The sequence below is a fragment of the Ochotona curzoniae genome, unplaced genomic scaffold, assembly GCF_017591425.1.
Source record: "Ochotona curzoniae isolate NIBS_2020 unplaced genomic scaffold, NIBS_Ocur_1.0 contig_2688, whole genome shotgun sequence".
Lineage (NCBI taxonomy): Eukaryota > Metazoa > Chordata > Mammalia > Lagomorpha > Ochotonidae > Ochotona > Ochotona curzoniae.
In genome coordinates this window covers 23873838-23899352 of record NW_024465553.1, presented here as the reverse complement: position 1 = coordinate 23899352, position 25515 = coordinate 23873838, and the positions used below count along the sequence as shown (strand labels likewise).

The 25515-nt window shown below is 49.0% G+C and overlaps 1 protein-coding gene across 1 annotated transcript in view; it reads right to left on the bottom strand.

Moving 5' to 3' along the window:
* Positions 1–22871, bottom strand: part of SPTB (spectrin beta, erythrocytic) — a 118631-nt gene extending 95760 nt beyond the window's left edge. Inside the window, exon 1 of the mRNA XM_040975440.1 lies at positions 22764–22871. The gene's annotated coding sequence lies outside the window, so the exon portion shown is untranslated. The remainder of the gene's footprint in view (positions 1–22763) is intronic.
* Positions 22872–25515: the final 2644 nt, after the last annotated feature.

Genomic DNA, 25515 nt, shown 5'->3' with positions numbered 1-25515 from the left:
TGGGTCACCTGCAACAACCATCACATGAACTGAGCAAATGTCCACTTAGCAGCCCTGTGGTGCATGATGGGTCAGTAATAAAGCCACCAGTGATGATAGATCATTCCCCAGCACAATCACTGGACATCCAGAAAGGGAGAAAAAACAAAATATAGATCCCAGGATCCATCTGGGATGTCGGAAGCAGTTATTCTCTGGAAAACACATGCTCTTTCTAGCACAAGGGACTTCAAGAGGAATCTGCATTCTTGCGCGACACGCTTGCTGTATTTATGTATTATTACCAGCAGTAGAAGAACTGAGAGTTGGCAAAAATATTTATGGTCAGGCCAGTATTTTGGCACAGCAGGTTAAGCCAACTCCCACAACTCGAGCATCACATATTGGAATGGTAGTTCGAGTTCTGGCTGCTCCACTTCCAGTCCCACTCCTTGTTAATGTGTCTGGGCCAATGCTTAGGCCCCTGCCATCTACGTGAAAGCTTAGAATGGAGTTGCTAACCTCTGGCTTCAGCCTGGCTCAGTCATGGTCATTGTAGCCAATTGGGGAATGAACCAACAAATGAGGAGATATCTTTCTCTCTCCTTTACTCTCTGCTCCCAAAGACATAAATCTTTTTTAAAAATTGGGTTGAAATTGTTATAACTTTATAGGACTCATTTTTTGATTCCTTATAATATAATGAGACGGACTAAAAATGAATACATTTGCTAAAGGCAAATTAGGCTATGAAAGAGCTTTAGAAAGTTTGTGAAAACAATAGAATTAAAAGGTAACTTTATTGTGGCACAAATACATTCTAGTTTTTTGGTCACAGGCGCTTTGCATGAAGTTTTGGAAGACCCCTCGTGAGAAGTCAAGAGTATTTGGGCTCGCTTACTATGCACTAGGCATTGGTGTCGTGGCACAATCCTATCTGTAAGAAAGGCATGCTCACCCCACCCCTATTTTCCTGAGGAGGAGTGAATCAAAAAAGATTAAATTAGTTTGCCAGGGCCAGCCAGCCTAGTAAGTAAGTAGTAGAATCTGGATTCAACATCAGGTCTCCCCATAGCCAAGGCATGTCCCACCACACAGCAATGAGTGTCTACTAGAAACCGAATGGCCCAGCAAGAAATGGAAATTTACCATTCTCTGTCAACAGAGTGAGGATGTGTCCCGGGTGACATTCAGCAAAGCGGCTGCCGGGGCAGCCTGGTGAAGCTGGATTATTTTTTATTTAAATCCTTCAAAGAACAGAGCATGAGGACTTGGGGGATGTTTCCAGAGGACACGACACGGGAAGCAAGCAGATACGAACGAGGGCACCATCTAGAGAACCTGGACATTCGAGAAGGGGTAAAATGAGATCAGAGTCGGGGGTGTCAAGAGGCTCGTGGAGGAGGGGAAGGAGAGCATAGCCCAGAAGCCCCACAGGTGACTGGGAGGCAAGAGCCAGAGAAGTACAAGTGGACAGAAGGCCAGCAAAGGAGGGAGGGAGGGAGGAGGGAGGGAGGGAGGAGGGCAAGGGAAGAAAGAGGGAGGAATGAAAGGGAAGATGCTAAATCAAACAGCAATGTCAGATGGGTGTCAGCCACTTGGCGTCTCACCTTGGATTGCCTGGGTTCAAGTTCCCACTCTGCTCTCCACCCCTAACCCCTGCTAACGCACACTGAGCAGGCCAGCAGGGATGGCTCAAGGACTTAGGTCTCTACCCCGGGTGAAACCCAGATGAGTCCTGGGCTCCTGAGTCTGGCTGGGCCCGACTCCAGCTGTGGTGGACATTCAGGGTGTAGTAAATTGGAAATGGGTGAAAGTCTTTGTCTCTCCTTTCCAAATAAATTTCATAAAAATTCACAAAGCACAACAGCCAAGTCACTTGTTCAGGATATTTCACAGCAAAAGGCTGGTGCCCGGATCCTGCCTGGGAGAAGAGGCAGGACATTCCTGGATCCGCAGCAAGGTCATTCTCTGTCCTACTTCACATCAGGAGAGGAAGGAATTGCCTTGACTAGAACCAACATCCTCCCACACCTGGCATCTCCATATCATTGATAATACTAGAAACAAAAATGAGCAAACACCAGAAACAACCTAATTGGGTAGCACTTAAACACTGGTTAAATGAAGCATATTTTTTTTCATATACAATGGGACAAATTATGTATATGCAGAAAGGTGACGCCTGGGTGTCGATAAGGAATGCAAGGCAAACTGTTCAACAGCATGTAACACTGAACGTGTTTTCTGAAAAATGAGTGGTGCCATCTTCTCTTAATCTATGAACTAAAAATCGGGGAAACAGCTCAACTTGTAGTCAACGATAGCACAGGGGCTTAAAGGTAACAAACAATGATGAATGCTCATTTTCTACAGTCTCTGTTTCTGCAATATTTTTCATGAGTAAATCGTTATTTCACATTTGTGATCCCAAAGAAAGAACCACACATCTCCGAAAAGACCAAGAGTGAAAAATGAAGTCCCCCGCCCACCTAAAACTTGCAGAAGCCAAATGTCTCCTACTGGAGGCATTATTTTCTAGTCCTTGCCTCTCCGAGAACCACAGCAAACGGGGTCTGATCCTTGGGCACCTGCCCCTCTAAAACCCAGCACTGGGGACAGCAGGAAGTGGGCTTATTAGCTGAGAGTCCTCTGGTTCACCACACAAGGAGGAAGTCCCTCTATGACACCAAGCAAGCAAAGAAAGTTCATTCACACCTAGAGGACTTTGAGGAAACAAGAGCCTCTCTTATCGCCATCAACTGGGACACTCACTTTTCACCAACTCATTCAACAAGCCCCTTTATTTGCCCTACAGGATCATCACGGACTCTTCCCTGCTCCTACCCAATATCTCCCTAACCCCAGAGTTCCACACGAAACAGCACCGGAGGAACCACAGTGAAAAAACTCATCTGCCTGCACCTGCAAGACACACAGGATCTGAGGGGGAACAGAAGCAGGGGCACAGGGCCTTGTAACTCTGCCTTAAAATTCGCATGGGTGCCACACACGTTCTTTGTCATACAACATATGCCTCCATGATAGGACAAGAAAAAAGCAACAGGAGGGAATGTGCCTTGGGATGCTGCAGAACAGGTATCCTAAGTCTGTCTGTTGTCAAAAACATCCCACAGGGGCAGCACCGGTTGGAGTCCTGGCTGCTCCACTTCCAATTCAGCTCCTTGATGAGCTGGGAAAGATGAGCTTGGGAAAGCAACAGAAGATGGCTCAAGTGCTTGAGTCCCTGCATCCATGTGGGAGAGCTGGAAGAAGCTCCTGGCTGCTGGCTATGATCTGGCCCAGCCATCTGGGGTGTGAACCAACATAACTCTGCCTTTGTAAAAAATGAAAAATAAATCTTCATGAAAAAGTCATGACAAACAAGTGCTAAGCCAAAAGACCCTGTCTGGGATAGCACACAAAGATCCTTCAAAGAGTTTAAGGAAGAAGTAAGCATATAGCCCAGCAGTTAGGTGCCCATGTCTCCAAGTTCAGTTCCCAGTTCTGGCTTCTGTCTCCTAGCTCCCGCCCATGCAGAATTTGGGAGGCACCAATGATGCTGAAGCAAGTGACTGAGTTCCTGCTCTTGTGAGAGAGCTGACTCGAAGTCTTGGCTCCTCTTCCTGGCCTTGGCTAGGCTCCAGCCATGGCAGGCACTTGGGATGTGAACCAGTAGATGGGGAATGTTCTTGCTCACGCACAGTCACAAATAATTTTTTTAAAACTCACATAAGAGTTGACTTAAAAGGTTTATTTGGGTACCAAAACTGTGAAATTCTTTTCATAATATGCATTTTTCATGAACTTTTTGAAAAGACCCCTCATAGTGTCAGCTCACAGGCCGGCACTCATAGGGGCTCAAAAACCGCCATCTGTGGTGGGGCACACCACTGGTCACTCTGTCGCTTGATGCTTTTCCACCACCCAGAGATGTCCATCAACCTCCTCTCCATCCCCACTGTCTTTATATCACCTCTTCCTTTCCAAGGGCTCCCCACCCCCACATGCACTCCCACACATAAGACTTCCCTTGACCTGTCTCAAGCCATCCTTTTTTTTTTCCATCAAGTTCTCAGAAAGCAGTCTGCACTGTAACTATGAAAAAAAATGGCATCGCTCTGTACTTCCTGATAATTAAGTTCCAATCCGCACTAACACTGCTTTCTGGAGGGTCACTTGAACCTCTTAGGAGGCTAATAGCCTCCTCTCAGCCCTTCCTGGGACAATCTCGTGCGCACAGGAGACGCTATGAATCATCTTTTTTTCACAGCTGGATTGATCTGGCTTCTAGGCTGTCCTGGCACTGCTTGCGCAGTAGGCTGTGGCATGGCAACCACATTCATTAGGTCCTCTGCCTACACCCAAAGCTAAGGTCTCTATGCTAAATCCACATGCCCAGACTGAGTGTCTGGCACAGTGGTTAACATGTTGCGTGGGATACCACATCACATATTGGGGTGTTTGGTCCCGCTCTGCTCAGGACCCAGCTCCCTGCTATTGTGCAACCTGAGAGGTAGCAGTACTAGTTCAAGTGCTCAGTGCCCCACATAGGAGACCCAGCATCTCGCTCAAAGGACTGCCGTGAGCATCCCAGGGGGGAAGGCATCATAACCCCCAGCGTAGCCCTTAGCAGGACAGGGACCCAGAGGCAAGTCACAATGACGAGCAGAATCTCAGAATCTCAGAATTCTCAAACCGTATGGGCCATGTGAGCCTGTCAGAAGTCACTCTCTCCTTCCTGAGTGCTCACATGAATTAGATTGTTAATTTGCATCATTAATTCCACACTGAAATTCCATGCTTGTAATTCTCAAAGTCCTCATGAAGACACAGAAACACCATAATATACCATGCAGCTAAGAATGAAGCTGCAGCTGCTGCACTTCTGATCCAATTCCCTGCTAACGAGCCCGGGAAAGCATAAGAAGATATCTCAAAGGTCCAGCTCCCTGCAAGTCATGAGGGAGACTTAAAGAAGCTCCTGGCTCCTGCTTCAACCAGGCCTAACCCCAGATGCTGCAACCATTTGGGTACTGAACCAGCCGATGGAAGATCTCCTCTCTCTCTCAAGTTCTGTTTTCCAAATAGTAAATATTAAAAAACATTAAAACTGCAGTATAGTAATATACATTTATATATATACATTATGTATAAGTGTATATAATATATATATACACATTTACACAAATACCTACATACCTTCATATCTGAGAAACTTCTAGAGGGATATGCAAGAAATTTCTAACAGTAATGAATTTGGAAGTGCCATTTCTGCTCTCTGGACTTTTTATCAAAGATGTATGTTTGTTCCTGTACAACTTCTGATATCTGATTTTGAAAAAATTATAGAAGACAAGGAAAAGGAGGGAGGGGAGAGAGGCGAGGAGAGAGGCAGGAAGAGGGTCCAGTCCATGAATCCAGAGCCCTAGGTTCCACTTGAAGTCCTAAAATGAATTCCCTTTGCGAACTCAGGCATGCTGCTCCTTAGTTGGTAAAACAAAGGAGCTAAACCAGGCGCTCTTCAGAGGAGACATCTCAGCAAGCAGATGCTGCCGCAAGGTGCACTGAGTACATTTTCTCCACAGAACATCCCTCTTGGAGGAGTTCTGAAACATCAGGCTTCCAAAGCACGCACAATTGGTACTGACCCTGTTCACAGCTCCACGAGAAAGCATTGCCACCATTTCACAGCCAGAGAAACCCAGTTTAGACTGTGAGGATGCCTTGCCAACTAAATATACTGCTCACTCCACTCTGCTGTTTGCAAAAGCCTCATGGCTGCCAGTTGAGCTCCCCCTCCACCCTGTGCCTCTGCAGAGGAGGCACTGGGCTTACGCACAGCAAGCAGAAGGCTCTCTTGGCGGGTGGAAAGTGGGTGAGATGTAAAGTGACTTCATCTGGGGCCAGAACCTTTCCCTCCCAGCACACTCAGGAAGTACTAAGCCCTTGGGATCCACTCTGCATCCCTCCCCCAACCGGACCACAAGCTTCACCTTGAAGATGCGCTTCACTGCAGTCATTTGCCGAGTGTTTTCTAGGTCAGAAGCAGTGAGAGCAGCCGAGCCGAGGCTGCCGGTGGACTTGCTGTATCAAGAGCACCTACCAAGCCCCTGCTGCTACTACACACACACACCCCACAGAGCTTGGCAATGCAAATGACCCTGGTTTGAGCTGACAGGTTTGGGTCTCCGCCTTGCAAAGGGTACTGGCATCCTCCCTAGAGCAGGTGGTTTCACTCCACCATTCCACCCCACTCCCTACACCTGCAAATACCTCCTCCTAAAGTCACATACTGAGGGATCCACCTGCTTCAGCCATTGAGATGAATCCCCAACAGCTGCAGAGAGCAAGTGTGGAAAGCACACAGCCACCTTACAGAAGACAGCACCTGATCAGTCACCTGTTCCTACAAGCAGTACCCCAGAGCTTATTTATTTAGACAGACAGAACTTCCATCCACCAAGTCACCCCCTCCCCAAATGGCCATGGCAGGACCAGTTTGAACTGTGAATCAGGTACTCCACATGGGTGAGAGGGACTCAAGTACTGTGCATTAGCAGGAGCTGGAATCTGAAGTGGAGCTAGCATTCAAATATCTTAACAGCTAGGCCAAGCACCCATACCAGCAACCTTGGGTTTAAACAACAAATTCAAAGGCCACTGCATGGATTACAACCTTATCAAGCAAACCATTGTTTGAGATGCTGCCACACCACTAACTAGTGGTCACCATAGCAGTAACTTCAGCTGTTGTACCTGGTAATTCCTGGGATAGGATGGTGATCACTGGCCCTCACAGCATCCTGGAGTTTCTAGGAACCACTATTAAAGGTTTTTTATTTTTATTGGGAAATTAGATACACAAAGAGGAGGACAGACAGAGAGGGAGATCCTCCATCCACTGATTGAATTGAGCCAATCTGAAGCCAGGAGTCAGGAGCTTCTTCCAGGTCTCCCACATGGGTGCAGGGTCCCAAAGCTTTGGGCCATCCTCGACTGCTTTTCCAGGCCACAAGCAGGGAGCTGGGTGGGAAGCAGGGCTGCCAGGATTAGAACCAGCACCCATATGGGATCCTGGTGCACGCAAAGCGAGGACTTTGCCACTAGGCTGCTGTGCCAGGCCTGAAGCTGCTATTAGTCTGCCCCATTCTCACTGCCACTTCTGGACCAAGTTTGCCGACTGTCCTCTGTTTATCACTGGGCTCTTTATACCATTTGGAACACCCTGGGGCCGGCCATGACCTTGGCCAGGTCCTCTTTCTTTTGTCCCTCCACCTCAGGTCACCCTCACAAGGCCCGACTTTGTCCTCTGCCCTTCTTTACCCCGGGCACAGCTCTCAAGGCCTTGGAGAGTGCAGCGCTCACCAACTCATCTCAGACCCTACGGACGTCTCCAGGCCTGGGGGCCCCAGGCATAGGCTCTGGATGCGAAACAGCAGCTCCAATTAATCACCAAGCACAAAACAAGGCAAGAGCAGGAGAGAGGGGCCGGACTGCAAGTAGGAGTGTGTCCATGACAGAGGGTTTTGTTGAAAGAAACAAAACACGCTCCAAGGCCTGAGCAAGCAGAATTCTGAGGAGTCCAGCCACTAGCGAAACACACTCTTTGTCCAGGGAAGGCAGAAACGAGGGCAGAACCAACCAACCAGTAAATGCTGTAATGTTTTACGCAGCAGTTCCCACTTGGACATGCTTTCAGGACAAAAAAAAACAGGTTGAATGTGTCCAGAGCAACAAAACCCTTACACAGGAATTTAGCAATGGCCTTTGGAAACATTTCCCTTACCTCTTTACCTCTTGCGTGTGTGTGTCTGGAAAAATCCCTCGAAGAGCCTCTCACAGCTGCATTCTGGGGGTCAGCCTGCAACACTGACTGAAGAACGAGGGGGAGTAACTAACACAGGTGAATAAGCTCTTTCAGCAACAAACAGGTTCTGATGTGCAAAGCAGCACCAGCCCTTGCTCTGCCCTGCAACCAATGGGAAGCAGCTGGAGAACGCAGGGGTAGACCTGGAACATTCCCCGTCCTGGCAAGAGTGTCTCCTTCGCCCCTCCCTCCGAGCCCCTACAGGTCATCAGTGTTTGAATTGAGTACTGTGCTGAGTGCTCTCAGCTTCTCCCCTATCACCCAATCAACCGGCATTTCCTGAGCTCGACTGTGAGCCGGGGACTGAGTCAAACAACAGCGTCCTCCCAAGGACCACACACTGTCCCTTCTTTAAGGAACTCCTTGTCCACCGTCAGACCTGCCCGTGAACAGCCAGGCTACCACACAGAAACCAAGAGGAAGAGAGAACATGGTGAGGATTCCCAATTTTCTGCATCAAAATAAGTGTCTAATGAGTTTTCCTGAAAGAGGTTCCAGGAAAACTTCACAGCAAGGGTCTCAGGGCTTATAATATGAGGGCACCCCAGAAAGTTCCTGGGGGAGCAGGCCTTTGGCACAGTAGTGAAGACACCCACAGCACACACCAGAGTGTCTGGGTTCAATTCCCAGCCCCTAATTCTAGCTGCCTGCTAACGCAGACCCTGGGACACAACCAGTGATTGTCCAGGTGGGTTTGAGTTCCTGGCTCCTGACTTTAGTCTTGGCCATAATAGACACCTGGGGAGTGAACCGGCAGGTGGATGTGCTTTCTATCGTCAAACAAATTAGTAAGCATTTTGAAATCCCGTAAAATGGAATTAAAATAGACACTTTGATGCAGAAAATTGGAAATCCACTCATTGTTTTTCCATGTTAGGCAAGGAAATGGGAAGACATCTCATACACAAACATGACAAATTCTTCTACCAAAATAAATGTATCTTTTCATTCCATTTCCCACAAATGTTTTAAAGTACTTTCACATGTATTTGTAAGAGTTCATGGTTGGGGGCCCAGCGCAATGGCGCAGTGGTTAAGGTCCTCGCCTTGCACGCCCAAAGCTTTAGGACCCTGCACCTGTGTGGGAGACCCAGAAGAGGCTCCTGGCTTCGGATCGGCATAGTATCGGCCGTTGCGCTCACTTGGGGAGTGAATCATCGTGAATCATCGGATGGAAGATGTTCCTCTCTGTCTCTCCTCCTCTCTGTATATCCGCCTTTCCAAGGAAGCCAGGAGCCTCTTCCGGGCTACCTCGACTGCTTTCCCAGGCCACAGGCAGGGAGCTGGATGGGAAAAGGGGCCACCAGGATTAGAACCGGCGCCCATATGGGATCCCGGGTGTGCAAGCCGAGGACCTTAACCACTGCGCCACTGCGCCACTGCGCCACTGCGCCACTGCGCCACTGCGCCACTGCGCCACTGCGCCACTGCGCCACTGCGCCACTGCGCCACTGCGCCACTGCGCCACTGCGCCACTGCGCCGGGCCCAATAAATCTTAAAAAAAAAAAAAAAATTCATGGTTGGACTCAGCGCAGTAGCTTAGGGGTTAAAGTACCCATATAGATGCCGGTTCATATCCCGGCAGCCCCGCTTCCCACCCAGCTCCCTGCCTGTGGCCTGGGAAAGCAGCCGTTGATGGCCTAAGGCCTTGGGACCCTGAACCCACGTGGGAGACCTGGAAGAAGCTCCTGGCTCCTGGCTTCAGATCAGCTCAGCTCCGGCCACTGTGGCCACTTGGGGAATAAATCAACGGATGGAAGGATTTCTTCCTTCTCTTCCTCTCTGTGTATCTGACTTTCCAATAAAAGTAAACAAATCTTTTTAAAAACAGTTCATAAAATAAAGATGTGGTAGGGCCCGGCGGCGTGGCCTAGAGGTTGCAGTCCTTACCTTGAACGTGCCAGGATCCCATATGGGTGCCAGTTCTGATCCCGGCTGCTCCACTTCCCATCCAGCTCCCTGCTTGTGGCCTGGGAAAGCAGTTGAGGATGGCCCAAAGCCTTGGGACTCTGCACCCCTGTGGGAAACCTGGAGGAGGTTCCTGGATCCTGGCTTCGGATCAGCATAGCATCGGCCGTTGCACTCACTTGGGGAGTGAATCATCGGACAGAGGATCTTCCTCTCTGTCTCTCCTCCTCTCTGTATATCTGACTTTCCAATAAATAAATAAATCTTAAAAAAAACAAAAACAAAAAAAAACACAAACAAACAGACCAAAAAAATCCTAGAATTAAGAGCCACTACCTGTGTGAATACGGCACAGTGATTCAAATCAATTCTCTCAGAATGAACACACAGGGGCCAAGTCCAACTTTAACCTTACCAAGTGGTTAAAATAGGTAAAGTTAACTTCTCAGAGCCTGATCATTTTCATCTGTCAGATTAGGGCAGTATTACAGACAGGACATGAAATAAACACACAGGAAAGCTCTCAGCACAACGATTCACGCACAAACTCTCAACAGATGTTGATTCATCATTAGAATAATGTCATTAGCATTGCTTCTTGTGAAGCACACAGAAACAGACCACTTGTTCACACCCCAACTTCTGCCAGGATCACTTGAGTCAGGAGCCAAGAATTCAATCCAGGTCTCCGACATGTCTGACAGGGACCCAGTTATCGGAGTTACCACCACCGGTGTACATGGACAAAAAGCTGGAGTAAGGAACCAGGCGAGGAACTGAACCTAGGAACTCTAACGCAGGCCTTGAGCCACTAAGCTAAACACCTGCCACTTCAAACCTGTTATTATAACATTGCTTTATGTCTAAGTTAAAACATACACCAATGAACTCAAAACATGCATGGAGAATGGAGGGAGCAGGTACGTTCACCTTGATACGAAAAACTTGAAATCCATGCATGATTTTCTCACAAGATGTAATTCCCATGAACCTCTTGAAAACCCTTTGGACAAAGCTCAGACACACGTAATTGAAACTTTCATTCCTTAATTTTTAAGCCATTAAGTCATTTCGAGCTGCTCCCCCATCAGGTACCAAACACGCTCTAGGTGATGAGAGTATTTAAACAGAGAAGCTAAAGAAAAAGAATAAGAGCAGGTGCTTGTCAGACGCAGCTGGGGTGAATGGCATGGAAGCAAGCTGACAATCACGAAACCGGCTGAACCATCCAGTAACCAGGGAATGAGCCACGTGCCATGGAAACGGGAACTCCTCTATGTCCCTCCACCACCACCCCAGCTTCCAGCAGAGCGAGGGGGCCTTCCCACGAGGCTACCAAGATGAGCCAATGTTTGGGCTTTCCAAGGAAATTTGTAAAGAAAACAACGGTAAGACCAATTAACAGGAAGACACCATCTCAAACAACACCACCGCTGAAAAAAATAAATAAATAAAAGTCAGAAAAACAGGCAGTTCTTTGCCCAAGGGCAAGCAGCAAGAGAAAGGAGCTGGCAGCGACCCAGAATCCTGTCACCCAGTCACGGAGACTTTCTGGCTAAAAGATATCATCTCCTAAGGCTTCCAGCTTCCCCACCTGAATCGGGCTACAAGCGCTACAAAGCGCACGAACCACCTCCCGCCTGTCCTCTAAATGTCTACAATCTAAAAATAGGCAGACTAATAGTCAATGACAAAGTCAGGCCCTTGGATGACAGTCTCTCCCCAAAGACTGCGACTTCAAACAGTCCTTACAGGCAGCACGGCCCCAGAGGTGAGGGTGTTCACAGTTTCTGTCCTTCTGGTTAGAGATGTCGAAACAGTATAGGAGCATGGGGCGGAGGGGGGAAGCATTAAAATTACATTGATGGACTCCACAGAAAATTTAAAATAGGATTACCACAGGATCCAGCAATTTCCCTTCTAGTTTTAAATCCAAGAAATGGGAAATTGGGGTATTGAAAAGACATTGGCACAGTCTCATCTCTAGTAGTACCATCCACAGTAAGCAGGGAGTGGACGCAACCCAATGGCCCATCCGCAGACACAAGGAGATGGACTAGCAAGTCAGCACTTTGGAAAGATAAATAATGCTTGAAAGAGACAGCAGAGCAATGTGAATGCACTAAGGGCACTGAACTATATATATATTTGTCGGTTTTTTTTTTTAAGTAAATTTCAAGGGCTGGCGCAATGGCACAGTAGGTTAAGCTGCCATTGGAGATACTGGCATCCCCTATTGAAGTGTGATTTGAATCCCAGCTACTTCATTTCCCATCTACCTTCCTGCCAATGCACCTGGCACCAGGTATGCCAAAAATTTTATTTATTTGTTTTAATCCAGAGAAGCCATGTCTAGCTACCATTCCCTGGAAATGGACTCTATGCTAACCCGCAGAGAAGGTGACTTTCTTGGCAGCCACTATCCAACAATTTTTAGTTCACACAATCCCTGGGCACAAGCTCTGCTCCAATAGTAATGAATGTCAGTGAGCCCATTTCTTCTAAAACTACTGACTAAACTTCTAGGGGCAAAAGCACTGGAGAGGGTTTTAGGTATGACCCATGATTACAATGCACAGACTAACTCTTGCCTTAAGAGTTTAAGAGATCCACGTCTGGCTAAGCAACATGAAAACCCAAAAAAGCTTACCAAGTCAATGATCGTGTTCAAATAAGCAGTGTAGGTAGCCAGGCCTTTTGACTGCTCCGAATCCGAGAGGAATGTCAGGACTCGGCAAGAAGGAGCAGACAAACCTGGGGCAGGCAGGCTGTGTGACTGCAAATGGGAAAAGGGCTAGAGAGACTGGAAAGTCAGCCCTAGGGTAACGTTACATGTCTACTTTCAACCAAAGCAGAGCCACTGGAGGCCTAGAGAAGGGTCTTCTATGATGACAATGTTTCAGTGGGGGGAAGGATTGCGAGGATAAGACCCTAAATGAAAAGAGATGATGGTCTCCAGGCTTCGTCCTTCTGTATCCAAGGACTCCAAAGTCTCACACACACCACACACACACACACACCACACACACGCGCGATTGTTAGGTTTAACTTACCACTTAGAAATACATCAAGCCACATGCTTATATATGCATAGATTCCGCCCCCCCCAAAAAAAAATACATAGGAAACTATTGATAGTGGTAACTTCTTCAGAAGCAGGATTAAAATAGAAGACATTGCTTTTTAATGTCTCCTTTTAAAATGTACTTCTACATTCTATGAGGCTATGTCAGAAAGTTTATGGGAAAATGGGATTTTAAAATAAGTTTATTTGGGGCCCAGCACAGTAACCTAGAACTAAAGTCTTCACTTTGCTTGCACCAATATCCCAAATGAGGATAGCTCAAAGCTTTGGAACCCTGCTCCCATGTGGGAGACCTAGAAGAGGCTCCTGGCTCTTGGCTTCAGATTGGGTCAGTTCAGACTATTTGGGGAATAAACCAACAGATGGGAAGATCTTTCTCCAACAGATGGGAAGATCTTTCTCTCCGACTGTGCTCTCTGTAAATCTGACTTTCCAATAAAAATAATAAATCTTTTTTTAAAAAAAAGCTTATTTTGGTGAAAAAATTCCAATACTAAAGTAAGATATATATTTCAATGTTTCCACTATAGTTTTTAGTTTATTTTTAAGAGGCAGAGAGACACAAAGAAAGTTCATGTCGGTGACAGTAGCACAGTCGCCTGAGCTGTATCTGCTGCCTCCCGGGGGCCACATTAGCAGGAAACTAAAATCAGATCAGGGACTCAAACCCAGGAATGCAGTGTGGGTTGTGGAAGCTCAGCTGGCATGTTAACCCCTAGGCCAAACACCATCACCTATCCTAAACTCTGGCAAAAAGTGGGAAAAGTCGTAAAAATGATCTAAAGGAAACAGTACACAGAAGATCTAAGGCTTCACTTCAAAATAAACAGACATCACAGGCCATTCACAACAAAGCATCTCCCGTTTGGTTTCTTAAGTGCTAAGTCTGAGATTGTTTCAAATCTAGTCTTGACTGAAAACATAAATTTTTAAAAATAGCCCACAGTGCATTCGATTAAATGCATCACCAATTCATACAGGGTCTTGCTATGATTCCAGAGGTGTTCAGGTCCAAATCAGCAGAGTCATCTTGGGTTTATTCTTTTATTCTTATCCTTCTATACCCAAATCCCACCAATTCTATCTTCAAAATACATTCCAAAGCCAGCTGCCTCTCACTCCCACAAGTTCTCTCAGCCTGTATCACCATGGCAGCTTGCATGAGCCTGTGTTCTACAATTAATCTTCCTCAGGACAACTAAGGAGATAAACTTGTTAACACTCACAGCTGGGTGGGGCCTTTAGCAGTGAAGAGTTGTGCATTCAGGTTCAACACCTGGCTTTGGCCCCTGATTCCAGCTTCCCGTGACACCAGAGGCTAACGACAGCTCAAGTGATTGGGTTCTGGCCCCCAGCTCCAGCCCTGGTGGTTATAAGCATTTGTGAAGATAACCAACAAAGAAATGTGTGCTTTCTCTTTCTCTCCCTCTTCAGTAAATAAACAAATAAATAAACAAACACACACACAGGGCAGATGTTGATCCTAGAGCTTGATAGCAGTTGGGTTACAGTACATCCTATATAACAATGCTAGGGTTCGAATTTCACTCCCTATTCCAGCTTTCTAGTAATGCAGATCTCAGGAAGCTGTCATGATGGCTCAAGTGATTGGGTTCCTGCCACCCACTCAGACCCACACTTGGACTGAATTCCCAGCTCTCGGCTTCATTCCCCAGGTGGGCCCACTGCAGGTATTTAGGCAGTGAGCCAACAAATGGAAGGTCAGTTGCCCTCACACAGTACAGCAAAGCCTCATGTCATTGTAGCACCTGAAATTATCATCTACATCCACCTGCTGCTGCCTGCCTTCCACTCAGCACTTGGTCTAACTAGGCTAGGACATGTGTTCTGCAATGTCAGATTTGTTTTTTGTTTTTTTGTTTTTTTTTTTGGCATGCTCAAAATCCCTGGGTCTAGAATATGTCCAACAAATAAACGAGAGCTCAATAAATATTTATTGATGACCGAGGCAAATACAAATCAAGGTATTCAAGATTAATGGATAAAAAGAGGTTTTTAAAGTTCAAAATGAGCCCAATCATAATAATCCTTGATACATGTGGGTAAAAGGAATAAAAAAGCTGCCACATCCATCAACAAGCTACTCAAGCCACCATTTATCTACTGCTGACAATTCCCTTGATACATGCTTTGGGACATCACCAGTGCGCACTCCACACGGTCCAGAGCAAATACTGGAACTCCCCTCTGCTGGATCACTCCTTGGATGCCCACTAAGGCCACCAATGGTTCCTCAGTCCAGGCCTCCCACGTGCATGGCAGAGACCCAAGGACCTGGGCTCTCACGGCGGCCCCTCAGACTGTGCATCAGCAGGAAGCAGGAAGTTGGAACCAGGAATCAGAGCCAGAACTTGAATCCAGGCACTCTGTCCAACAAGGGATTTGACTGTCCAAATGCGGTCTTCACCTGCCCCTGAATTTTCAGTTCCCATGCTGATGACAAGGTCTGGATATAGCCCTCGGTTCAGCACAGGGAACTGGGCAAATGGAGGATTCAGCTCAGAACTAAGAGACCTTGAGTACACGGATATACAATCCTAACCCTGTTTCCTCAACTACACAGGGGGAGAACGAAATCTCCCCTTCCCAGGATCACTGTAAGAAAAAAGCAAATGACACGCACAGACATCTTGAAATGTAAGATTCTACAGGGTAGCTCAAAATGCCCTTGGAAAATGGAACTCAAAGATTTGAAATCTATGTAGTATATTCTTTTTTTAAAAAAAGATTTATTTATTTATTGGAAAGTCAGATATACAGAGAGGAGGAGAGACAGAGAGGAGGAAGATCTTCTGTCCGATGATTCATTCCCCAAATGTCCACAACAGCCAGTGCTGTGCTGATCCGTAGCCGGGAGCCAGGAACTGCCTCCAGGTCTCCCACACAGGTGCAGGGTTCCAAGCATGGCAGTCAAGCCATCCTTGACTGCTTTCCCAGGCCACAGGCAGGGAGCTGGATGGGACATGGGGCTGCCAGAATTAGAACTGGTGCCCATATGGGATCCCGGGCATGTTCAAGGCGAGGACCTTAGCCACTAGGCTATTATGCTGGGCCCATAGTTTATTCTTTTTTTTTTTTTTTTTAGATTTTTTTTTTTATTACTTTTTATTGGAAAGGCGGATATACAGAGAGAAGAGACAGAGAGGTCTCCCGTGCGGGTGCAGGGTCCCAAAGCTTTGGGCCGTCCTCGACTGCTTTCCCAGGCCACAAGCGGGGAGCTGGATGGGAAGAGGGGCCGCTGGGATTAGAACCGGCGCCCATATGGGATCCCGGGCATGCAAGGCGAGGACCTTAACCACTGCACCACCGTGCCAGGCCCCCATAGTTTATTCTTGATACCCATTTTCTACTAACTTTTTGAAGGTTCTTTGCATAAATCGGTTTTTAGATGGCATCCCCCACCTTAAACTTTTTAAAATTTATTTGAAAGACAGAATGACAGAGAGAGAGAGAGATTCTCCATCCAATAATCCACTTCTCAAATGCCCAGGACAGCCAGAGCTGAGGCCAGGTCAAAGCCAGGAGTCAAGGACTCAATCCAGATCTCCCACATACGTGGCAGGGACCCAGCTACTTGCGTTTATACTTGCTGCTTCACAGGATGCATATTAGCAGAGCAAGGTATGAGAATCCTTGCCTCAAGTACCCCCACACCATCCTAAGGCCATATTTAGACACACAGGTCTGATCAGATCTCCACCCAACACTTCCACTTGAACACCTATGCTGATTTCAACATGAACTGCCAACCATTTAGACTTCTTCACAAGCTGACCAGAAACCATCTTCATCGCCAGTCGCATGGAATCACTCTTTATTCCTTAAGCTAACCATGCTGCCCTGTACGTCTGTGCAGACAGGGGCCCACATGCCTGGACCCATACTCTTACCTCATCCTTCCTTTCCTCCCTTAGCAAGCCACCACCCACCCCCACCAGGATCCTACACCAGAGGCAGACACTTGCTCCTGTAGGAAGTTCCTCCTGGCACATCTCAAACTTGCTCTGCTCATGTTCAAAGCCACCTGACCAAAGAGTATCCACCTGGCCCCTCCTTGAGTCCTCAGCTCCTGATGGTGTAAGGCCTGTGGTGCGTGGTCCATATTTGCTCCCTTTAAATACATCTCAATCCCTTTCTCTGATCCTGCCAGCTCTAATGCCCCTAACTCCCTGGGAACTGTGGCTCAGTCAATATCAGGAGAGGCCTTATCTTACTTTTCTGCTCCTGAGAAAATAACGTATGGCAAGCAGACGCTGACCACTCCAAAGAATTTTCTAGAAATAGGAAACCAAGGGAAAGACAGAATGAGGCAACAGACCTTATTCTAGCCCTTTTAAGCGACCTCTTTAAAGTATGTTTTATTGGAAGCACCATGAAGTCTCAAACGAGATCCAACCATATTTAAGTCTGGCTCAAATGGAAATCATTTTTAATGTATTCATTTTCAGAATTATCCAACTTCCCGCTCCTTTTCACAATGGCAGAAACCCCTAAAAGGAACCTAATTCAAAGCAATCATTGTTCTTGAGCTGTCATGGCACCTTGGCACTTTTTTAAATACACTGGATGAGCTGAGCCTACTTTCCCCCAGTCCTCGCTTCTCCCTGGCTAAATGTATAGCATTCCTATGAAAGAAAGTCAGGAAGCTGGCTTTTGGCCCCTCTGCTAACATCCTACACATCCGAGTTTTAATTGCCCTTGCAATTATAACCCCCTGCCAGGTCCGCCAGGGTGAGAAGGCCCAAGAAGGCCCTGCTAAGGTTAGGAAGAAGACAGCTCTGCAATCATTCCTGCAGCCAGCAGAAGGAAAGAGCAACATGAAAGCTGGCCAGTGGGTGGCACGAGCCAGCTAGACGATCCACTGGAGGAAGCGTTTTCTGTCTGTGCTGGCTTCCAAGACTCTGAGAGCTGTAACGCTGGGGATCCCCTGGTGGCTTGATATTCAACTAAGGCTGGCTGGAAATGGAAAGGCTTGCCTAGCTTGCCTGTGAGTTTAGAAAGCAGCACAGCAACAAAGGAAAACAGGCTATGACATTTTCTAAATATTTACCAAGGGGAGGCAACGATTCTGTCAGTGGAGTCAGATCCGATCGTGAATTCTCCTGCCTGCCTCCTACATTCGGCCTTGACCACTGTCTGCATCTCAAGAGCTGGAGCGATGCATCCCATCAGAGTGGCTGTCAGAGGCCGGGAGCATCTCTGTGACAGACCCAACCACCGCTACTGCACGGCGCAGGTGCACCGATCCCTACAGGGACCCTCCTCCGAGATTCCTTTTCTTTGACATCATGGTCAAGATGCCCTCACCCCACACAGGAGTGCCTGGCTTCATCCCCAATGCATGGCTCCCGATTCCAATGTTCTGTCAATGCAGGCCCTAGGAGGTAGTGATGAGGACTCAAGTGGGTGGGTCTCTGCTACCTACGGTGGGGCGGGGAATGGGGAGAGACCTGGATTGGCTGCTCCCTGCTTTAGCAATGACTCACTCCCAACACTGCAGACAATCGGGAGCAAACCAGCTGATGGCAGCACTCTGCTCACCCTCTTCCCCACCTTCTCATCCTTTCTCTCCTCTCCACCTTCCCTCCCTCTTCACTCTCTGAAAAGGAATAACTTTAAAACAATAGAAAAATAACCAAAGATTTGTCGGTGAAAGCTGAGTCAATACAAATAGCTTTCTGGTGCCTTTCCCCTTTGTAACCTTTGTGCCATATTTTTGGCTTATCTGAGAGGTCTTTCACCAGTTCATGGAAAACATATTATTAAAAACTATACACAACTTTTCAGGCTTTTTTTTTTGTACCAAAATAAGCATAGAAGCCTTTTTTTCCATGAACTTTGAAAGTTCCTTTATGTTACCTGAACGGTTTCAGAACTCAATAATCATGTACTGCCTGCCAGTCCTTGTTAGGATATCAGATTTCTCATCAGCCCACACAACAGTTATTTCCACTCTGCATCATCCCAAGTTAACTAATAAAGGTTATTGTGCAGGTCTTAGGTTATAAAAAATATATATGGATAAGGGGCCAGTGTGGTGATGCAATGGGCTAAGCCCCAATGTCAGCATCCCATATTGAATGCCATATTGAGTCCCAGCTGCTTTGCTCCAGATCCGTTTCCTGCTAATGTTACCTAGGAAGTAGCAGATGATCCAAGTATTTGAGTCCCTGACACTCATGTGGGAGACTGGGGTGAAGTGCCCTTCAGCCTGGCTCAGACCTGGCTACTCGAGCCATTTGGGGAGTGAGCCAAAAAAATGGTATATCTCTCTGTCTTTTATCTCCTCTCTCTCTGCCAATCTGCCTTCCAAATAAATAAGTCTTTTTGGAAAGCATGAATAATATGGGGCTGGCACCATGGTTCAACAGGCTAATCCTCCATCTTCAACCCCCAGCATCCCATATGGGCGTGGGTTCATGTCCCAGCAGCTACACTTTCCATCCATCTCCCTGCTTGTGGCCTGGGAAAACAGTAGAGGACGGCCCAAGTCCTTAGGACAGGGTACCCAGGAGGGAGACCCAGAGGCAGCTCCTGGCTTCAGGTCAACTCAGTTCTGGACATTACAGCCACTGGAAGAGTGAACCAGTAGACGGAAGATCTTTCTCTCTTAGTCTCTCCTCTCTGTAAATCTTCTTTTCCAATAAAAATAAATTTTGACTTTGACTTTTTGACTTTGAAATATAACATACCATTCTTCACAAATAATTTGGTGATGGGGTCCAGGTTAAAATAGGTGTCTACAGTCTTAAAAAATTCCCAAAGTCCTTCCCCATGAACCTAGAAATGCCACCTGACTATGCATCAAGAGACACATAATCCTCAGTAGTATTACACATATCTGCCCTATAAAGAAATATACACCTGGACACCTTACAAGCCATGTGCGGATGTTGGTAGAGTTAAATGTTCACCAGTATCTTTTCTCCTGCCTAACCCCCATAACTTTTATCTCTCTAGATTTCCCTAAGCTAAAAAGTGTTAGAAAAATAAGATGCTCTTCAAAGGAAAGAAAATCTCAGAAGTTTGAGCAGCTAAACTTCAGGAAATAAACCACTCTGGCCTTGGAAGAGAGACAGGAAAGCAAGGGCTAGCTTGGGGGGTTGGGGTGGGGGTGGTGCATAGAAGGCACCTGCTAGAGCTCCACATACCCGGGCAGGCATGCTGCTCACACGTGTCGCCCAAGCAGCCACAGAAGTGGGAGGCTGGGCTCTGTGACCACCAAAGTCCCTTCCCACTAAGTAGCATTGGCCTCACGGATTTCTGATACTCATCCTGTGCTACGACAACTCTCCCTCTTTCCTGGCCACTTCCAGGACTGAAGAGAAAAACTGGCTTTCAAAAAAAAAAAGCTTTGGCTACTGCCAAAATCACAGTTCTGTCCTTGAAATGGTGACCTGATGTTACCCGGCAAGGCAAAGAACCCTTCAAGCAAATTTATGCCCAATGCTGTCTTCAGGCACAGTCTTGTAAACCTCTCTCATATCAGCTCAATTCCCCAGGTCCTGGTAGGGAACACTGGGAAGCTAAAAGACCAGCCTGCAGCCACATCATTCCTCTCAGGCAGTACCTCCATATCCTCTGCCATGCGGCTCACCTTGAAAACACAGCAGACCCCAAGAGCTGAACTGAACTTGAATCCTCAGCTGTGTGAAGTGAAGCAAGTGATTCAATCTACTGAACCTGTTTCCTCACTTTAAAAAGGATGACGGTGTGAGCTCCCTTGCAGCGACTCCAAAAGAGGATGACAGATTCTTTCAACACAGCTGTGTGGCCAGCCAGGTGCTGGGCTGGGTACTGGTACCTACACAGACACAACAATCTAAAGCTCTTACAGTTTGCACTTAACTCCGGTCTGTTTCCACAACTGCGGCAGACCTGTCAGACGCTGGTGCAGAAAACTTTCATTCACACCTGCTTTGCCGTAAATAGTCATTTTGATGTTTGCCAAATTAGGTCCCAGGTGGGAGCCTACCCTCCCTCCCCCTCCATGCCACCTCTTCCCCCCGCCCCCACCTTGGCCGGTGGTGCTAATTACCTAACAGGTGCCCTGCCACAGGACACCTTCGGAACACATGAAAGCAGCAACAAGAGGAGCACAAGGTGGCATCCCAGCTCTCTGCTGGGCAGACCGCTCGCTCGCTGGCTCGCTCGGGCAAAACCTGATATGCCTGTGCTCCGGGGCTGGTCCGGATGCCAGTGAGTCTTTCAATTCCATGAGCAGGCTGAGTCTTCCCAGAACTCAAGATTAACAGGACTGGCTCATCCCCAACCATAGCCACTACGCCACTGATAAGCCAAGGGCAACAGCACTGGAGTCTATGGGCCATGTTTTTGTCCCAGATGGTGGCTATCTTTCAGCTGTGCTTTGCTCTAGATGGGGATAAAATTCTGTATAAATGGCTCAAGCCTGGAGTGTCAATGTCAAGGGCGTGTGGGAGGAGGTGGGTGGCTTGGTCAGGGTAAGTTTCATTATGGTCCTGGTCCTAGCTCGTGCAGGAACCAATCTCTAGCCAAGTGCAAGCCTAGCTGTGTTGGATGCTAGATGTTCAGGACACATGGACAAACATTTTGCATTTAAGAGCCCTGGAACCCAGGGTTCACTCACAGCACAAGCCTGGTCCTGGAACAGCAACAGGATCTGCCTTCAGCCAGGAAGGTACTCAAACAGGAAATTCTAGGATAAAATTCTGACCCATCTGGGAAGCCAAGGATAGGTTAGTAGTCATTGTCAAGGGGGCTGAGATGGGCAGCACAGCCTTCCCCGGTTTAGGAGTTATTCCAAGGACTTTCCAGTAGCCACTATCCACAGCCTGGGCATTACACGGCTGCCTCCCACCTGCAGGGGACAACCCAACCGCTCCCCGCTCAAGTTCTCACTGTAGAGACGCTTCCCTCTCTCCTCCCCCGACTCCCTACCTCCAGTTTGATGCATCTAAAATTTAAATCTACACAGAATCAGCGGCTTCTTTCCGTTTACCCTCAGCAAGTTAAGCGTGTTATTATTAACTCCTGGCGCCTTTCAGCGCTTGGCGAAAACAGTGGTTTGGGTATTAATAGCTAAAATCCAGGCCCTACCTGCGGCTGGTTGTCACGGAAACCCTCCCGAAGCCCCGCAGCTGCCGCCCGAGACTCTGGAGTCTGGGCGAGTTGGTGGGAGTTGGGAATTGCAAAAAAGCTCTTATTTCTTTCACTCTCTATTTCTCGGGGCTAAGTTGTGTCGGAGGAGGAGCTGACGAGGGGGTTGCCGGCAGAGCGGACTGCAGAAGCGCGGGGGAGCTGAAGACGGATGCTAGGTCCCTGGACAAGACGACTTGGGGCACGCGGTTTTTGGCTCCCTCCGCTCCCGGCCGTTCTGCGCGTCATTCCCAGCGCCCCGAGGCCCGGCCCCCCTCCGCTACCCTGACCTGTCCTCGCTGCCTGGATGCTGGGCTGTCCCGGGTGCGCGCAGCCAAGTTGCAGAAGAGGCTCCGGGCGGCCCCCCTCGGGCACAGGACCCCGGCGGCGGGACGTGAGGCAGCAGAAGCAACACTGACATGGGGCAGGTTGGATAGAGGCAGGACCCCCCACTCTCCTCCTCCTTAGCTCCGAGGCCAGGGACCAGAACACGCACTACCCGCCTCCCCGCCCTGTGCCCCAGGCGCCTCTCCGCGATCCGCCTGGCCAAGGTTAGCGCCCGGCTTCACCCAGCGCTTCGCCAACCCGCGCGGGTTCCCGCGTCCCGGGGTGATCGTTGCCGCAGCCCCGCCAGGGCCTCCCGCGCGCCCCGCACCCCTCTCGCCTCACGCGCGGCGCCCGAGGCGGGGTTCCCCACCCGCTCCCCTGGGCCCCCGCCGCTCCTCGGCGCTCGCGAACCGGCACCCAGACCCCTCGGGCCGTCGGGCCTTCCCAGGACTCACCTGCGCTGGGGCTGAAGCGGCGACCACCCTGAACCCGGGGGCGGCGGTGGCGGCGGCGGCGCAGGGGGAGGAGGGCAGCGCGGGGCTCCTGGCACAGCGGCCGCCGGGCGCCTGGTGCTGCCGAGCCGCGGACCCGCCCAGAGATATAAATAACATTATCTGAGGAGGGACATTCCTGCCGGGGGACATCGCTGCTGCCGGGACCAGATAGTCCCGCGGCGGGGGCGGGGAGGCGGGGCCGCAGCCTCCTGCAGCGCCAGGCCCTGCCCCCGCCTTCCCCACCCACTCCCGCACCTGCCAATCAGCCCCGGCGCCCGGGGCACCTGCCCGGCCTCCTCCGCCGGGCTCCCCGGAGCGGTCTCTGCCTTCCCGCCAGCCGGCCCCCCCATGGCCTTCACCTGGCCTAGCCCCGGGCCACCCCGAGCCCCCCGCGGCGCAAAGACCGTGGCCTCTGGGGTGACTCGGGCCTAATTCGGACGCCTGGAGCGGCGAAGAAATGAGCCCCTCCATCCTTTCCCGCCCTGCACACACTCGGGCTTTTAAAAAAAAATAATAATAACACGAAAAGCTGTGCTAGGGCGGTAGGATGGGCGAGGCGGGTCCCGGGGAGCTTGTGCGCCCCCCGCTGCTGCGGCGTTTTGGGGAGGGACAGACTTCCCCCCACACCCCCGGGCTGGTGTGTGGTAAAAGCGCTTTCCTGTGCGGGATGCTCCGGGCCGGCGGTGAGAGCAGACGCTGCGAGCGCAGGGGGTGGGCACTGGGCCCGAGGCCCCCCGCCTCCAGCCCGAGCTGTGCGTCGCTGTTGGAGCCTGCGAAGCCAGTGCGGTCGGGGCGAGCTGGGCCAGGATGCCGCGCTGCCCTGCAGTCCCACGGTGCTCGCAAATCGCGGGGAGCGGTGATCAACAGGCGCCGGGGACCCCACCAGTCCTCCCTGGCCGGCACCCACTGGCCGGCCCGTCTCTGCCGCCTGGCGGTCAGCCGAGGTGGGGTAGGACGAGGTGCAATACGCCAGAGAAGCTAAAACTCGTAGAGAGAGAGGGAGAGGCTGGCGCAGGATCATCGGAGGCTCGCAAGGCAGTCCATTCGCTCGACTTTCTTAACATACAAGGTCACCGTGCAGTAAGGTTGGCTGTAAGGCCTGGAGGTCGTTCTGGCTCTCTCTGCTCCACCTGCTGTGTCTGGGACGAGTTCTCTCCAGCCGTCCACCCAGGTAATGTCAGGTGGCGTGGAGATGGCCCTGAGGCTGGCTGGCATACTTCACAAGGGAACACTCTGGCCTCCCCGAGCTTTATTAGATGTTTAGGAGTATAATTGTGCTTTGTTTTCCAGGATTCACCAGAAAAGGGGTGTTTAATTGCCAGATGTTCGAGTTTATTTTATGTAACGAGCGTACACATAGATATTTCACAGCCTACAGCAGTGTCGCTTCTAAAGTGTGGGCACTTAAAGACATGGGGCAAAGTCTACAGGTATTAAAAAGCCACGGAAATCTTCACCCCACTTCCCTCTTGCCTGAGCCTGTATCTCAGTTCCATGAGGCACCAGCAAGCTAGAAAAGATGATACAAGAATATTCATGGGCCTCTGTGAGATGGGCAGGGATTCCTCCAGCTCTTTGCTGATAACATTCACAAGTCCATTTGCTTATTACTGAATTACGAATAAAATGCTTTTTTATGCGAGGGGATAGGTATTTAAGAACCAAATTCCAGTAAGGAAAACTTGAGAAAAACAAACCAACTTCCAAAACTGATGTAGTTATGTATCCCTAGTAGAAATCTGTTTTTAGAAAAAAAAATGAAAGGAAACTATGTATTTATCTTTTTTTAAAAAAAAACTTACATGAATAAACTGATTAAATAAATTTATGATTCCCTGGAACAATAGCTATATCATTACATGCTACGCAAAACAAAAAATTCCTCCACTATAGGTGTGCAGTTCTGAATTGGGCAGTTATGCACATATTTTTCTTTGATATTTTTCAACCATGAGAAGAACAAATTAATATGATGAAAGCTTCAAATCAACGGACAGATTACCCCCAAGATTTTACAAGCCAGCTCAGCTGCTCTGGCTATTTCCACTTGAGCTGAAAGCTAAATAATTCAATAAACCTCATTTGCTACAGCTTCTATTATCCTGACAGTAACACCCCCCCCCCATGCTTTGCGGCTAATACAGTTACAGTGAAATGATAAATCGTAGCTGAGGGAGAGAGGAAGTCTCTGGGTGCAGAGGAAGTGGACAATATCAAATGAGGGGTGGTGGCAGTGGTGGAGCAGAGCAGATCTCGGGGAGCAGGGATGGGAAGGATGAAAGCAAAAGCTGATCTCAGGATGCAGCATGGAGGTCATGGGGTGTGGGGGGGACCGAGTCTGCAGGGGTCTCCCCCGAAGTCTACAAGCCACATCTCAGACTTCTCAGCTTCCGCAGTGGCAGACACCCTGCCCCTGGCTGGACAAGGGGCTGTGTGTGCTCCCCCCAACACACACACACACACACACACACACACACACACACACACACACACACACACACCATGCAGATCTCCTCCACTTCCATGCCAGCTCAGAGGATGTGGATCTGAGCCAATAGGAGAGGCTGTGGGCAGACCTTCCAGAACCGTCTGCCCAGCTCTACTTTAAACCAATAGGTGGGACCAGCAGGATGCAAGCCAGGACCCTCGAGGGATGCAAGTAGGAGGGGAGTATAATTTTTTTTTTCTAACCTTTCTGAATGGTTCCAAATAA